The sequence below is a fragment of the Rattus norvegicus genome, chromosome 1 (genome assembly GCF_021556685.1).
Source record: "Rattus norvegicus strain SHRSP/BbbUtx chromosome 1, alternate assembly SHRSP_T2T, whole genome shotgun sequence".
Taxonomy (NCBI): Eukaryota; Metazoa; Chordata; class Mammalia; order Rodentia; family Muridae; genus Rattus; species Rattus norvegicus.
Window position 1 is genome coordinate 76,021,607 of NC_141534.1, and position 14,799 is coordinate 76,036,405.

The following is a 14,799-nucleotide window of genomic DNA, read 5'->3' on the forward strand; positions in this document are numbered from 1 at the left end:
AACTCAGCACAGAATTTTATGAAATTGAAGAAACATTCTGTTTCTCAGCTGCCTATATCAGGGAGTATGGAGGACAAGGAAAAAAGGTGTTTAACATAACCTGGACCATGGTGTCACTGAAAATGTGTCCAATATAATCACTTTGAGAGCTTTGAAGCACAAAAATTGAAGTATGCAACCTACCATCTTTCCTTAAGACAAAGATCCATATATTAGTCCATATAGGAAACAGGTTCCTGATATACTGGCTTTTATAAGTTATCAAAGATATGTTGTTATTTTTGGCTGATTTGTCAATGAATATATGTGACTGAAAGATCACAGGAGATGATCAGGCATGATAGAATGATTTGGACACATGAGAGGCAGCTTTTGTTTTCTAGTTCAGATTGGCACAAGACTGTGTTCACCCTTGACTTAAGAAAGGAATCAACCTGCATGGTGGTAGCACATACCATCAATCCCAGAATTCTGCAGGCAAAGGCAGTCAGCTCTCTGAGTTTAAGACTAGCCTGCTTTACAAACAGCTTTCATAGCAGTTAGAATGACACAAACTATTCCACAAAATTGAAACAGATGGATCTCTACCAAATACCTTCTACGAAGCCACAATTACTCTTATACCTAAACCACACAAAGACACAACAAAGAAAGAGAACTTCAGACCAATTTCCCTTATGAATATCGACGCAAAAATACTCAACAAAATTCTGGCAAACCGAATCCAAGAGCACATCAAAACAATCATCCACCATGACCAAGTAGGCTTCATCCCAGGCATGCAGGGATGGTTTAATATACGGAAAACCATCAAGGTGAAACATTATATAAACAAACTGAAAGAACAAAACCACATGATCATTTCATTAGACGCTGAGAAAGCATTTGACAAAATTCAACACCCCTTCATGATAAAAGTCCTGGAAAGAATAGGAATTCAAGGCCCATACATAAACATAGTAAAAGCCATATACAGCAAACCAGTTGCTAACATTAAACTAAATGGAGAGAAACTTGAAGCAATCCCACTAAAATCAGGAACTAGACAAGGCTGCCCACTCTCTCCCTACTTATTCAATATAGTTCTTGAAGTTCTAGCCAGAGCAATCAGACAACAAAAGGAGATCAAGGGGATACAGATCGGAAAAGAAGAGGTCAAAATATCACTATTTGCAGATGACATGATAGTATATTTAAGTGATCCCAAAAGTTCCACCAGAGAACTACTAAAGCTGATAAACAACTTCAGCAAAGTGGCTGGGTATAAAATTAACTCAAATAAATCAGTTGCCTTCCTCTATACAAAAGAGAAACAAGCCGAGAAAGAAATTAGGGAAACGACACCCTTCATAATAGACCCAAATAATATAAAGAACCTCGGTGTGATTTTAACCAAGCAAATAAAAGATCTGTACAATAAGAACTTCAAGACACTGAGGAAAGAAATTGAAGAAGACCTCAGAAGATGGAAAGATCTCCCATGCTCATGGATTGGCAGGATTAATATAGTAAAAATGGCCATTTTACCAAAAGCAATCTACAGATTCAATGCAATCCCCATCAAAATACCAATCCAATTCTTCAAAGAGTTAGACAGAACAATTTGCAAATTCATCTGGAATAACAAAAACCCAGGATAGCTAAAGCTATCCTCAACAATAAAAGGACTTCAGGGGGAATCACTATCCCTGAACTCAAGCAGTATTACAGAGCAATAGTGATAAAAACTGCATGGTATTGGTACAGAGAAAGACAGATAGACCAATGGAATAGAATTGAAGACCCAGAAATGAACCCACACACCTATGGTCACTTGATTTTTGACAAAGGAGCCAAAACCATCCAATGGAAAAAAGATAGCATTTTCAGCAAATGGTGCTGGTTCAACTGGAGGGCAACATGTAGAAGAATGCAGATCGATCCATGCTTATCACCCTGTACAAAGCTTAAGTCCAAGTGGATCAAGGACCTCCACATCAAACCAGACACACTCAAACTAATAGAAGAAAAACTAGGGAAGCATCTGGAACACATGGGCACTGGAAAAAATTTCCTGAACAAAACACCAATGGCTTATGCTCTAAGATCAAGAATCGACAAATGGGATCTCATAAAACTGCAAAGCTTCTGTAAGGCAAAGGACACTGTGGTTAGGACAAAACGGCAACCAACAGATTGGGAAAAGATCTTTACCAATCCTACAACAGATAGAGGCCTTATATCCAAAATATACAAAGAACTCAAGAAGTTAGACCGCAGGGAAACAAATAACCCTATTAAAAAATGGGGTTCAGAGCTAAACAAAGAATTCACAGCTGAGGAATGCCGAATGGCTGAGAAACACCTAAAGAAATGTTCAACATCTTTAGTCATAAGGGAAATGCAAATCAAAACAACCCTGAGATTTCACCTCACACCAGTGAGAATGGCTAAGATCAAAAACTCAGGTGACAGCAGATGCTGGCGAGGATGTGGAGAAAGAGGAACACTCCTCCATTGTTGGTGGGATTGCAGACTGGTAAAACCATTCTGGAAATCAGTCTGGAGGTTCCTCAGAAAATTGGACATTGAACTGCCTGAGGATCCAGCTATACCTATCTTGGGCATATACCCAAAAGATGCCTCAACATATAAAAGAGACACGTACTCCACTATGTTCATCGCAGCCTTATTTATAATAGCCAGAAAATGGAAAGAACCCAGATGCCCTTCAACAGAGGAATGGATACAGAAAATGTGGTACATCTACACAATGGAATATTACTCAGCTATCAAAAACGAGTTTATGAAATTCGTACGCAAATGGTTGGAACTGGAAAATATCATCCTGAGTGAGCTAACCCAATCACAGAAAGACATACATGGTATGCACTCATTGATAAGTGGCTATTAGCCCAAATGCTTGAATTACCCTAGATCCCTAGAACAAACGAAACTCAAGACGGATGATCAAAATGTGAATGCTTCACTCCTTCTTTAAATGAGGAAAAAGAATACCCTTGGCTGGGAAGGGAGAGGCAAAGATTAAAACAGAGACTGAAGGAACACCCATTCAGAGCCTGCCCCACAGGTGGCCCATACATATACAGCCACCCAATTGGACAAGATGGATGAAGCAAAGAAGTGCAGACCGACAGGAGCCGGATGTAGATCGCTCCTGAGAGACACAGCCAGAATACAGCAAATACAGAGGCGAATGCCAGCAGCAAACCACTGAACTGAGAATAGGTCCCCCGTTGAAGGAATCAGAGAAAGAACTGGAAGAGCTTGAAGGGGCTCGAGACCCCAAAAGTACAACAATGTCAAGCAACCAGAGCTTCCAGGGACTAAGCCACTACCTAAATACTATACATGGACTGACCCTGGACTCTGACCCCATAGGTAGCAATGAATATCCTAGTAAGAGCACCAGTGGAAGGGGAAGCCCTGGGTCCTGCTAAGACTGAACCCCCAGTGAACTAGACTATGGCGGGAGGGCGGCAATGGGGGGAGGGTTGGGAGGGGGACACCCATAAGGAAGGGGAGGGGGGAGGGGGATGTTTACCTGGAAACCGGGAAAGGGAATAACACTTGAATTGTATATAAGAAATACTTAAGTTAATAAAAAAAACAAACAAACAAACAAAAAAAAGAAAAAAAAAGAAAGGAATGAAGCTGCATGGTGGTAGCACATACCATCAATCCCAGAATTCTGGAGGCAGAGGCAGTCAGCTCTCTGAGTTCAAGACTAGCTTGCTTTACAAACAACTTTCATAACAGTCAGAATTACACAAACAAACCCTGTCTTGAAAAAAAAGAAAGAAAGAAAAAATGAAGGAAATTAGTAAGAAATGAAGGAGGAGAAAGAAAAGAAAGAATGAAGGAAGAGAGAAAAAAGAGAAAGAGAAGAAGGGATGGATCAAGAGAGGGTGGGAGGAAGCCAGGGAGGGAGGAAAGAAAAGAAGTCAAAGCAGAAGGACTTCATTGGTATGGACTTTTGGTGCTGTGCCAAAACATGATACCATGACCATGTTCTGGTAAGAAAGGCTGCAGGACTTGAATTACACAGATTGGTATGCATATAATATGAATAAAAACACATCTATTTAATAATTATAGTTGCCAATTTACATTTAACTTAATAAAACAGCAAAATAAAACAGTGAATATTTGCCAGACACAAAAAATTTCAGTGGACGTGACCAGTATGACCATTCTATACCTTCTTATGCACAGTACTATTTCTGTAAAGCCAAAGAGCCTTTTCCAGAATTGAGCAGAGTGACCTCACATATCTGAATACAAAAGAGGCATTGCACTGTGTGAATGTGCATGGCCTCTCAGTAAGCACAAGCCCAGGTAGGCAGAGCTTTATAAAACTTTGAGGGATAATGTTTTTTCATGTGACTCCTGTTTGCCAGTTTGTGTCCTAAATGATGTCATATTTATTACATGGATGATAGTCTGATTGAGCACTAAAAGCATAGATAAAGAACATGCTTGAGGTTTTTTTTTCTGACATTTCAGTGAACTCACACCTCAGTCAGCCTCAAAACTCCCAAATATACGATGACGTTTGTTTGCATCATGGTCTCACACTGTAATTCCAAAAGGGTTATTTATGTACAGACACCAGTGCTATTTAACAACCAATCTAAACTCACACTAATTTCTTCCTTCCTTCTTTCCTTACTTTCTTTCTTCTTTTTTGCACCCTGCCTCTCTCCCTCCTCCTCCTCTGTTTTCACATGTATGTTTTTAAATAATGCAATAAAAATTATAACCTTACATTTCAGAAAACTTTCAAAAGTGAAGCAAACTTGAAACATAACAGAATCAAAACAATAGTATAAGATTCCCAAAGTTCCTTTTAATTAACCAAAATCAGATCTCTACTGTATTGCTGAAGGGAAAAGAACTCTTGGTAAACATTTCAGAGATTAGACCACACTTTCCTTGCGTGGGGCTTTTATACATGAAATCCTGCTCTCATTAACTATTGTACATTTTGATATTTTTATTACTTTACATCATGAATGTATTCTTGTCCTCAGTACTGGTATTTGAAAATATTTTTAAAAAATGATCTAAAATTTTTTACAGTTAGGAAAACACTTGTGAATAACTTCCCTGTTTGCCAGATAGAAGAAAAACATCAAATGTGGGATACATGTTTTATCATTCAGTGATATTTGCTAGAGTAAGACCACTTTTGAGGCACAATTTTTATTACTACATACTATTGAATTCTTTCGGAGAGGACTCTGATTTTGAGAAATGAGAAGTGGTACTATAGTGGTCTGTAAAATGACTGTGATCAATCTCCTCAGATTCCACCATTGTAGGTGATAGTGTCTGTTATGGTCTGTCAATCTCAGAACACTTTTCATCACAATCTTTTGACTTTGAGTTTATTGTCTGTATTGTCTTAGCTGCTTTTGCTTGCACTCAGGGTCATGTTTTCCTGTGTCCAAATACAAGACAACTAATATTTTTTTCTTTTCATTTACTTTCTTTTTTCTCTCTTTACTTTTTTTCTTTCCTGTAATCTTTTCTTTCTTCAATGAAATTTCCTAATTTTTTCTTAGAATTTCTGGGCACTTTTAACACATAATTGTTCTGATCTTTGTGGGGCACTCTTGCTCAATTAGCAACACTTTCTTTCATCACTCTTTGTTCCATTCTTCCCTCTTCTCCATACTGACTGTTGCCTGCAGAGAACTTTGGAATGTGCACCTTCTTTTTTCTATTCCTGTAACCCCACCCTTTTCTTTGCAAAAACTCTGTCATCAATTGTCTTTTCCTGCATGTCAAATCTAGGCAAAAGTTTCCAGCTTCTCATGATTTCCTGAGAAATTTCTCAACCTTTTCCCTCAAGATTTTTGTAGCACTTCTAGAACTGAGTTTGAACTTGTAGATCTTCTTCCTAAGTTGCTTTGCAACTTGCAGAGAATGGAGATATAAATGATTCTGCTCAATGTTTGGTGCCAAATGCTATTCAACCTCTTCTTCCTGAAGGCTATGAACAATGTTGAGGTCCTCCAGCACAACAAAATCTCCATATACTTCCTTCAAGCTGTGAACCCATCAATACTCACTCTGAAAATGGCAGTTGCATTGCTTCAAGGCATGGTGACCTTGGTGCATGCCCATCTTTCTGTCGAGCAGCAGCTCCAGCAGCAATGGCAGGAAATCTCTCAGTGCCCAGATTGGTATGTAAAATTCTACTTTTATAGGGATTAATCATGGGCTGCCATGAGCTTGTAATCTGCAAGGAAAAACTCCCATGATTATTACTGGATCCTCTCAAAAATGAAACTAATTTGTACAGTTATTTTTAATATTGAGATTACTAGAACCCAGTGGCATTTCCATCTAATATGCTAATGTGCCTGTTGATGTCCCTGCCCAGTTTAATTTGGGCATCCATGCTGAGTCTTCTTGTGTGTAGATTCTCTGAAATACCTAGAAGATTTCGCTTCACAGCAGATATCTGTTCTCTGCCTCTTAGAATCTTTCTGCCTTGACAACCTCAATGTTCCCTGAGCATTGAGTACAGGAAATGCATCATAACTGGATCAACTGCAGTTGCCACAACACAATCACAGGTTTTCTGCTATTTGGTCAGTTCTGGATTTTGTTGGTTTGGTTTGGTTTGGTTTGGTTTGGTTTGGTTTGGTTTGGTTTGGTTTTGTAAAGTCTCCTAATGAAAGGGTTAAAAAAGAGGTAGCTCATTTTCAGGCTAAATTAAAGATGGCCCCTGGTGAGAAAAAATTGAGAAATCTTTGCCCTGTCTAGACCAGAGGAATATTTTGATTTGTATTACAAATATCCCATTACTTATCTTTTAACTATAGATGAAATACATATTATAACTTGATATTTTATGGTTTGTGGTAACAATTGATGTTTTCTATTGCTTTGCTTTGTGACTAGAAAATATATTCTGGAAAACTTACCTTATATTTGCTTATATAGGGCTGTCACATTTCATTATTTCTCACAGTTCAACATCACATCACACAAAATGGTGTACTTTGTATGAAACTAGATAGCTTCCCTTCCATAAATATCTGCATTGTCCAGAACTGAGCAATCTCAGTGTAACATATATGGAAAATAACTCGTCTTGTCAAAATTTTTGGGATAAATTTTTATATGGTGTATGCAGGCCTTGAACACCTTACGTTAGGGGATCATTTGTTTCAGTCTTTCAGAAGCTCCATGGAATAAAGGCTTCCTTCTTCACCCAAGGCCACAAACACTTGTCATAATTCATTGGACCAGGGAATTATCATTGGCAATATTCTAAAAAAAAGTGTGTCAAATCACAGCATGGACTTCTGGAATCTGACAATCAGAATCATTTTTTTGTCTCAAACTACAATTGGAATTCTAGGAAACTTCTCTCTTATGTTCTACTACCTCATCCTTTACTACAGACAAGGCACATTAAAACCCACAGATTTGATTCTTATGCACATAATGGCAGCCAATGCTGTGATCCTTCTCTCTTCAGGAGTGCCCAGCACAATGTCAGCTTTCAGACAGAAGCCATTCTTGAATGATTTTGCATGCGAGCTCCTATTGTATATTCAACGATTTGGCAGGAGTGTGTCCATTGGTGCCACCTGCCTTCTGAGTGTTTTCCGGGTCATGAAAATCAGCCCCAGGGAATCGTGTTTGACAGATCATAAAATGAGAACAGCCAACTACATTTGTTGCTCCACTTCTCTCCTCTGGGTTTTGTATTTGTTGATACATTCCACTTTCTTTATGTACACATTTATCAAAAGGAATAGCAAAAATATGACAAAAGAACTAGAATTTGCATTCTGCTCCATTGTAGGGCAAGATGATATCATTTTATCACTCTATGCTGCACTGGTGATGTGCCCTGAAGTGCTCTTCTCTGCGCTCATCACTTGGTCCAGTACATCCATGATTGTCATTCTGTACCGACACAAGCAGAGGGTTCAACACATTCACAGTTCTCATGGTTCCAGCAGAAATTCTCCTGAGTTCAGAGCCACTCAAAATATCCTGGCCCTGGTGTCTGCCTTTTTGGCTTTTTATACTCTCTCTTCAATCTTAAGAGGCTGTATTACTTTTTCACATAATCACTATTTGTGGCTGGTGAACATCACTCCCATTGCTTCTCTGTTTTTTCCCTCTTTGCACCCTTTGTTTTTATAAGTCATTACTCCATTGTGTCCAGATTCTGTTTGGTCTCGACATTAAATAAAAACCTCTTACTATTATTTTAAATATATAAACAATATGTTCTCTGTGTATGTTCTTACTACTCATTTTGGTCAACATGTGAATTGATGCTTATGATTGCTATCCTGTTCTTTCTACTTGACTGTGTCTATGCTTGTGCCAAGTTGTCTTTATCACTACGGCTCTGTGGAAAAATTTGAGGCCAAGTATCTGTGTTCTTTCAGCTTTGTTTTTATTTCTTATAATTGCCTGTTATGTATGGTCTTTCCTGGCTTCATATTAATTGTTGTAGTTTTCATTTCAACATGTATGTTATGACAGCAGAATTATGATAGGAAATTCATTAAAACTATAGGCTAAATGTTTGGGAAAAATTCCTGTGATTTAAAATAGATTTTTTTCCTCACACAAAATATCTTAATTCTGGATTCCCTGCTCTCTAGTCCTTTCAGTTCCACCTAATCCCCTGCCTCCCATCTGGATATATTCCCTTTCTGTCTCTCATTAGGAAACAATCAGGTTTCTAAAGGATTGTTTTAAAAGGTAATATAAAGCAAGAGTTAACACATTGGTGTTGGACCAGATGAACAAACAGAAGTAAATGAGCCCACAAGAATGAATAAAAATTAGAGCTCTGCTACCTTTGACACTCATAAATCCCCACAAAACGCTAAACTGAAAGGTATAATATATATGCTGAGGAACTGAAGCAGACTTTTGCAGGCCCTATGCATAGTGACTCTCTGTGAATTCATATAAGCTTTGATATTTGGGTTCTTTCACCCCAAGTTTCATATTCTTTATACCTCCTTTCCATAGGGTTTCATGAGCCCTGAGAGGAGGCATTTAAAACAGACATGCCATTTAGCTCTGAATATTCCAGGGCCTCACATTCTCTGCCTAATGTCTGGCTGAGTGTCTCTGTAGTTTTTCCATCTGTTGATGGAGAAAGTGCCTCTGATAATACCCCATCAAGGCACTGGTCTGTGAGTATAACAAAATTTCTTTAGAATTCAATGTATTGCTACTTTATTTTTAAACCAGTATCATTTTTGTTTACCTGAGATCTCTGAACTATCTTGTCTGATATGGGTTTCATCTTGTGGAATGACCCTTATGTCAAATCAGATTCTAATGGTTACATCCAAAAGCTTTCTGCCATCATTACCATTGTGTATTTTGAAGACAGGACAGCATTGTAGAACAAAGAAATTCTGGCTACCCTGTTGTTCATTTTTCTCTTTTGATAGCCTTCCTTTACCAAAGATGCTAAAGCATAGGGGTGAAAGCTTTCTGTAGGTACCACCTCAACTTCTCTAAGAGATATGGAGGCACTTTTTTTTCAGCAATGAACACCTTGCCATAAACTTATAAAGAGGAATGTATATTTTTATGTAGGTTGTCTGTGGATTCCAATCAGACCATTTTGGCTAACAACCCAATCCCAGTATGGGAAGGCTCATTTGGTGACAAGAAATGGCCAGTTGTGACTCAGTCTCTAGCATGATTTGGGGATTTCAGTTAGAAATCACTTCTACTATAGGATATTTCCATACTGCCCCTCAAATGGTCCTCAATTTCAGCTGTCTCTGACCCTGTATTGCTCCATTGCATCCCTCAACATTCATCTCCTCTTGATTCCTCTGTTCCTGTCGCCCACTTCATTCAAAACTATCTATTGTATTTCTCTATACTAATGAGTCTATCTAGATATCCTAATCCCTTACTTTATATTAACTTAGAATTCTGTGGGTTGTATATAGACTATTTTCCTTGTCTTAAATGTTAATATCCACATATAAATGAATACATGCCATATTTGTATTTCAACATCTGGATTATTTCACATAGGATGATTATTTTTATCCATTTGTCTACAAATTTCATGGGTTTGTCGTTGCTGTTGTTGTTGTTGTTGTTGTTGTTGTTGTTGTTGTTGTTGTTGTTGTTTTGTACTCCATTGTGTAAATGTACCACTTTCTTTATTCATTCTTCTGTTGAGGAACCTCTAACTTGGTTCCAATTGCCTGCTATTATGAAGAAAACAGCAATGAACATTGTGGAGGAAGTATCTCTATAGTAGCCATTTATTGGGATAAAACTCAAAAGTGGTAAAGCTGCTTCTTGGGGTAGATTGAGTCTCATCGTCGTGAGTGGATTCTGTTTGTACTTCCAGCAGGAATTGATGATTATCCCCTTTAATAGACACTCGCATCAGTATTAACTTTCTCAGAATGATCATCAGAGCCATCAATGGAGTGTTAAAGAGCCACATCATACTGCACTATCTGTTTACACATCTGTCATGTTCCATTACAATATTAATCAATCTGCAAACATACACTGTTCTAGTGAGGCCCTGTTTTTAGAGAATGTTTTTAGTAAATTTCAAAGAAGCTGCTTATCAGATTGTGACTTTAGATTCCCACAGGTCTATATCAACCCATTTAAAATAAAATGATTCCATTTCAAGGTCCCCAAGATCTCATTAAATTACCTTACAACATATAATTAAAGTCTCATCACAATACCAACTACACAGGCCTGAACTTCATCATCTAAATTATGGATAAAGCTCTGGTATAAACCACCCCAGAGCACAGTTCATCTTCATCTGCGTACTTCAAGAAATAGGAACCAATCATGTATTCTCAAATAAAGAGATGGTCCATTCCATAGTTATATGCATATTATTTCTAAAGAAGAGAAAATCTAAGGGACTAAAAGAAATGCCCAATCCCTTGTTATATGTTGCAGCATCTTACTGAGCTTATACCCAAAAGACGCTCCAGCATATAACAAGAACATATGTTCCACTATGCTTATAGCAGCCTTATTTATAATAGAAGCTGGACACAACTCAGATGCCCTTCAATAGAATAATAGATACAGAAAATGTGGCATATTTACACAATGGAGTACTACTCAGCTATTAAAAATGATGACTTCATGAAATTCACAGGCAAATGAATGGAAATAGAAAATATCATCTTGAGTGAAGTAACCCGGACACAAAAGCTCACAATGATCATGATACAACCCACAGACCATATGGAGCTTAGGAAGAAGGAAGACCAAGGTGTAGATGCTTCAGTCCTGTATAGAATGGGGAACAAGAAGATTAAGGAGGGAGAGGGAGGGGGAAACTGGGAGAGAGAGGAAGGGGAAAAATGGGAGGACAGGATCAGGTACTGAAAGGGACAGGAGAGAAGTACAAGAGGGTCAGGAAATAAAATAGCAATATATATCAGTAGTGATGGGGAACTGTAGGTAGCCACTGGAGGGTCCCTAACGCCAGGGAAGCAAGAGACACATAGGATCCAACAGGAATGACTTTAGCCAAAAATGCACAGCGATGGGGACATAGAACCTCAAAAGACTACCACCAGCAGATACGCACTGCTCCTAGTCGAAAGGTGGGTCTACCCCCCATCTCAAAGTTTAAACCAAGAATATTCCTATCCAAAGGAAAGACAGGGACAAAAAAAAAAGCAGACACTGAAGGAAGGGCCATCAGGGGACTAACCCACCCAGGGATCTATCCTATCTGCAGACACCAAACCCAGACACTGTTCGCCAAGATATACTTGCTAACAGGATCCTGGTATGGCTGTTCCCTGGGAGGTTCTGCCAGCACCTGACCAGTGCAGATGCAGATGCTTGGTTACACCATCAGACTGTGCTCAATGACCCTGGTGGGGGAGCTGACAGAACTATGGGAACGTAGGGGATTGCAACCCCATAGAAAGAACAATTTCGGTTGGCTTGACCACACAGTGCTCCCAGGGACTAGACCACCAACCAAGGAGTATACAGGCAAGGTTTCAGAGCTCCAGATATATTTGTAGCAGAGAATGGTGTTAACTGACATCAGTGGGAGGGGAGGCTGTTGGTCCTGTGGAGGTCTGATGCACCAGTATGTGGAATGCTGGAGTGGAGTGGGTGATGGAGCACCCTCATAGAGGCAAACGGAAGGGGGAAGAGGACAGATGTGGGATGAGAGGGTTTCGGGTGGGCAACAAAGAAGGACAATATTATTTGAGATGTAAATGAATGGAATGATTAACTAAATAAATAATAAAGAAACAAATAAAAAGTGTCCAATCCCAAGAAAATCTGAAATTTCAACAAGTTTGGCAAACTCAACAATATATCAGAGTCTGGCATTATCTGTGCCTAGGCCTCTGAGAACTGGGCTTCCATTTACTCAGCCAAACTTCAATTGTCAAAATTATCCAAAGTTTGCAGCTTAGGCCTGTTAGCCTGTATGTTAAGGGTAAAATGTTAAGAGCTTGTAAAGTCTTTGTTCTGGTCAATTTTTGTCACCTTGACACAAACTAGAGTCACCTAGGAAGAGGGGACCTAAATCCTGGAATTTCCTCCCTCAGATTAGCCTGTGGGCCTGTTTACAAAGCATTTCTTTTAACTGATGTTTGATGTGGGAGGGTATGGTCCACTATGGTCAGTGCCACCCATGGGTAAGTGGTTCTTGGTTGTATAAGAAAACAGGCTGAGCAAGCAACAGGAAACAAATTTGCAAGCAGCTTTCCCCCTTTGGCTTCTAATTCAGTTCCTGCCTCCAGATTCTTGCTTGAATTTCACCTTTGGATTCTTATGATGATGATCTGTAACCTGGGTGCCATATAAACCTTTTCCTTCTTCAAGGTACTTTTCGTTATTGCACTTATTACAGCAATGGAAAGCAAACTAGGACTCCCTTCAAATTTATATGCATTGTTCTTTTCGATACAAGCTGATGGTGCCTTTACGAGGTTTACCCAGGATTTATGACCTTAATGGACTCACACCTTTTTCCAGATATGTCTAAGGAGTTCCTCTCAACTTCCTAAATGCTCTCTGGTTATATTAAGGGAAGCCTGTATCACAATCTCTTTAAAGACTTTGTGTGATAGACTGCTCTGACTTTGTAATCTTGATATTAGCACATGCTGTTTCATGATACTGTAAGCTACTACTTCAGAACCTACTTTCCGACAACAAGCCTCTTTCATTTCTGTTACTTTTGTGATTAAGGTGGGTGCGCAATTTCCCAAATCAAGTCTTAAATTTTTTCTCTTCACACTATTATATTCCTTTGACTAAAGAATTTCTGTTTAAAACGTTTTGTTAGAAATCCATAGGAAAATCCATATATGAATATCTGTAACTGTTGCGTTTTTAATATTTAACAGATGGGGCTGGAAAAATAAGAAATATGATAAACTGATAATTGTGGTAAATCTATACTACCCATGATCAATAATGAAGGCTGTCCAAACACATAAGACAAATACATGTCAGATTACTTATACAGACTACCAGGAGACAAAATATACATAAAAAATTGGTAGTCACATTTACGGAAACCTCTTAAAGAATTAATGAATAGTAGAGTCCATGGCATGAAGAAGGGCACTAAGAAGAATCATAAAGCAGCACATAACTTTATAACTCTCCAGTGTTAAAACATCACTGCTAGAGTAGCTTTACAGTATAATAAACAAATATATCAAACATATAGAATATAGAGTATTTTGATTATATTCCATAAAACGTTTACTTAAAATTCCAGATCAGAGGTCGGGGTGGTGTCTCAGCAGTTAAGAGAACTGATTGCTCTTCCAGAGGTTAGGAGTTCAATTCCTAGCAACCACATGGTGGCTCACAACTATCTGTATTGGGATACAATGCCCTCTTCTGGTGTGTCTGAAGATAACCGCAATGTACTTGTATACATAAAATAAATAATTTTTTTTGAAATTCTAGATCACTCAAGTCTACTGATAAATTAAGCAAGTGGATATCAATATAGCAATTCTAACATCTTACCATAAATGCCTAAAGAAAGCGCCCTTCCGCTGGTGGTAAGCCATAATGTTCATTTCCACTGGTGACCAAGAATTCTATCTAGCTATTCATAAAAGTTACATTCTTGGATCATATCCCTGCTCTTTCGGGGTTACTGTTTAAACATCAAAGACATTTGGCAAAGATGGAAGGCATAAGAATGTTGTGGAGGGGGTGATGCTGAACTTGTGATCCTGATACTAAGTAAGTGATACAGTAATTTATAAAGAACTCTATAAACCCTCTGGTAACACACAGCTATCATGAGTGGTACATTTAGGAATTTCTTTACCATGGGAATTTCCCCTGTAGTGTTGAAATTTCTCTGTAATTCCAAATATTCTCCTCAAACATGCAAGGAAACATAATGCATGTGCTAAAACCGAGACACATAATCCATTCTGCTGCCATACGCATGGCAAGTTGTCACAATATCAATTTCTGAGCCTTAGAATTACTATGAAATCTAGTTAGTTGTCAGATACTGAAATACTTGGAAGTATTATTTATGAAGCTGTTTTTTAACAGTACAGGGTAACTGAACTGAGGACTGTTCCCCAGCAATCCACTGTCATATTTAAATACAAAATTGTCTATCTCTTTAGGTTGTCAGATTCTCACACTGCTTTCAGTATACTCTATCATCCCCTTAGATTAAAAGTAACTTCAATTCTAAGGCATTTATTATTAGAAATTTGAGTAAAAGGAGGCAAGTGCTTGTTCTGTCTGGATGACTTATAAGATGGGCAG

The 14,799-nt window shown here is 38.4% G+C and overlaps 1 pseudogene; it reads left to right on the plus strand.

The window, feature by feature from the left end:
* Window positions 1–7,293: 7,293 nt before the first annotated feature.
* LOC100911184 (vomeronasal type-1 receptor 4-like) lies at window positions 7,294–12,639 on the plus strand (annotated as a pseudogene).
* Window positions 12,640–14,799: the final 2,160 nt, after the last annotated feature.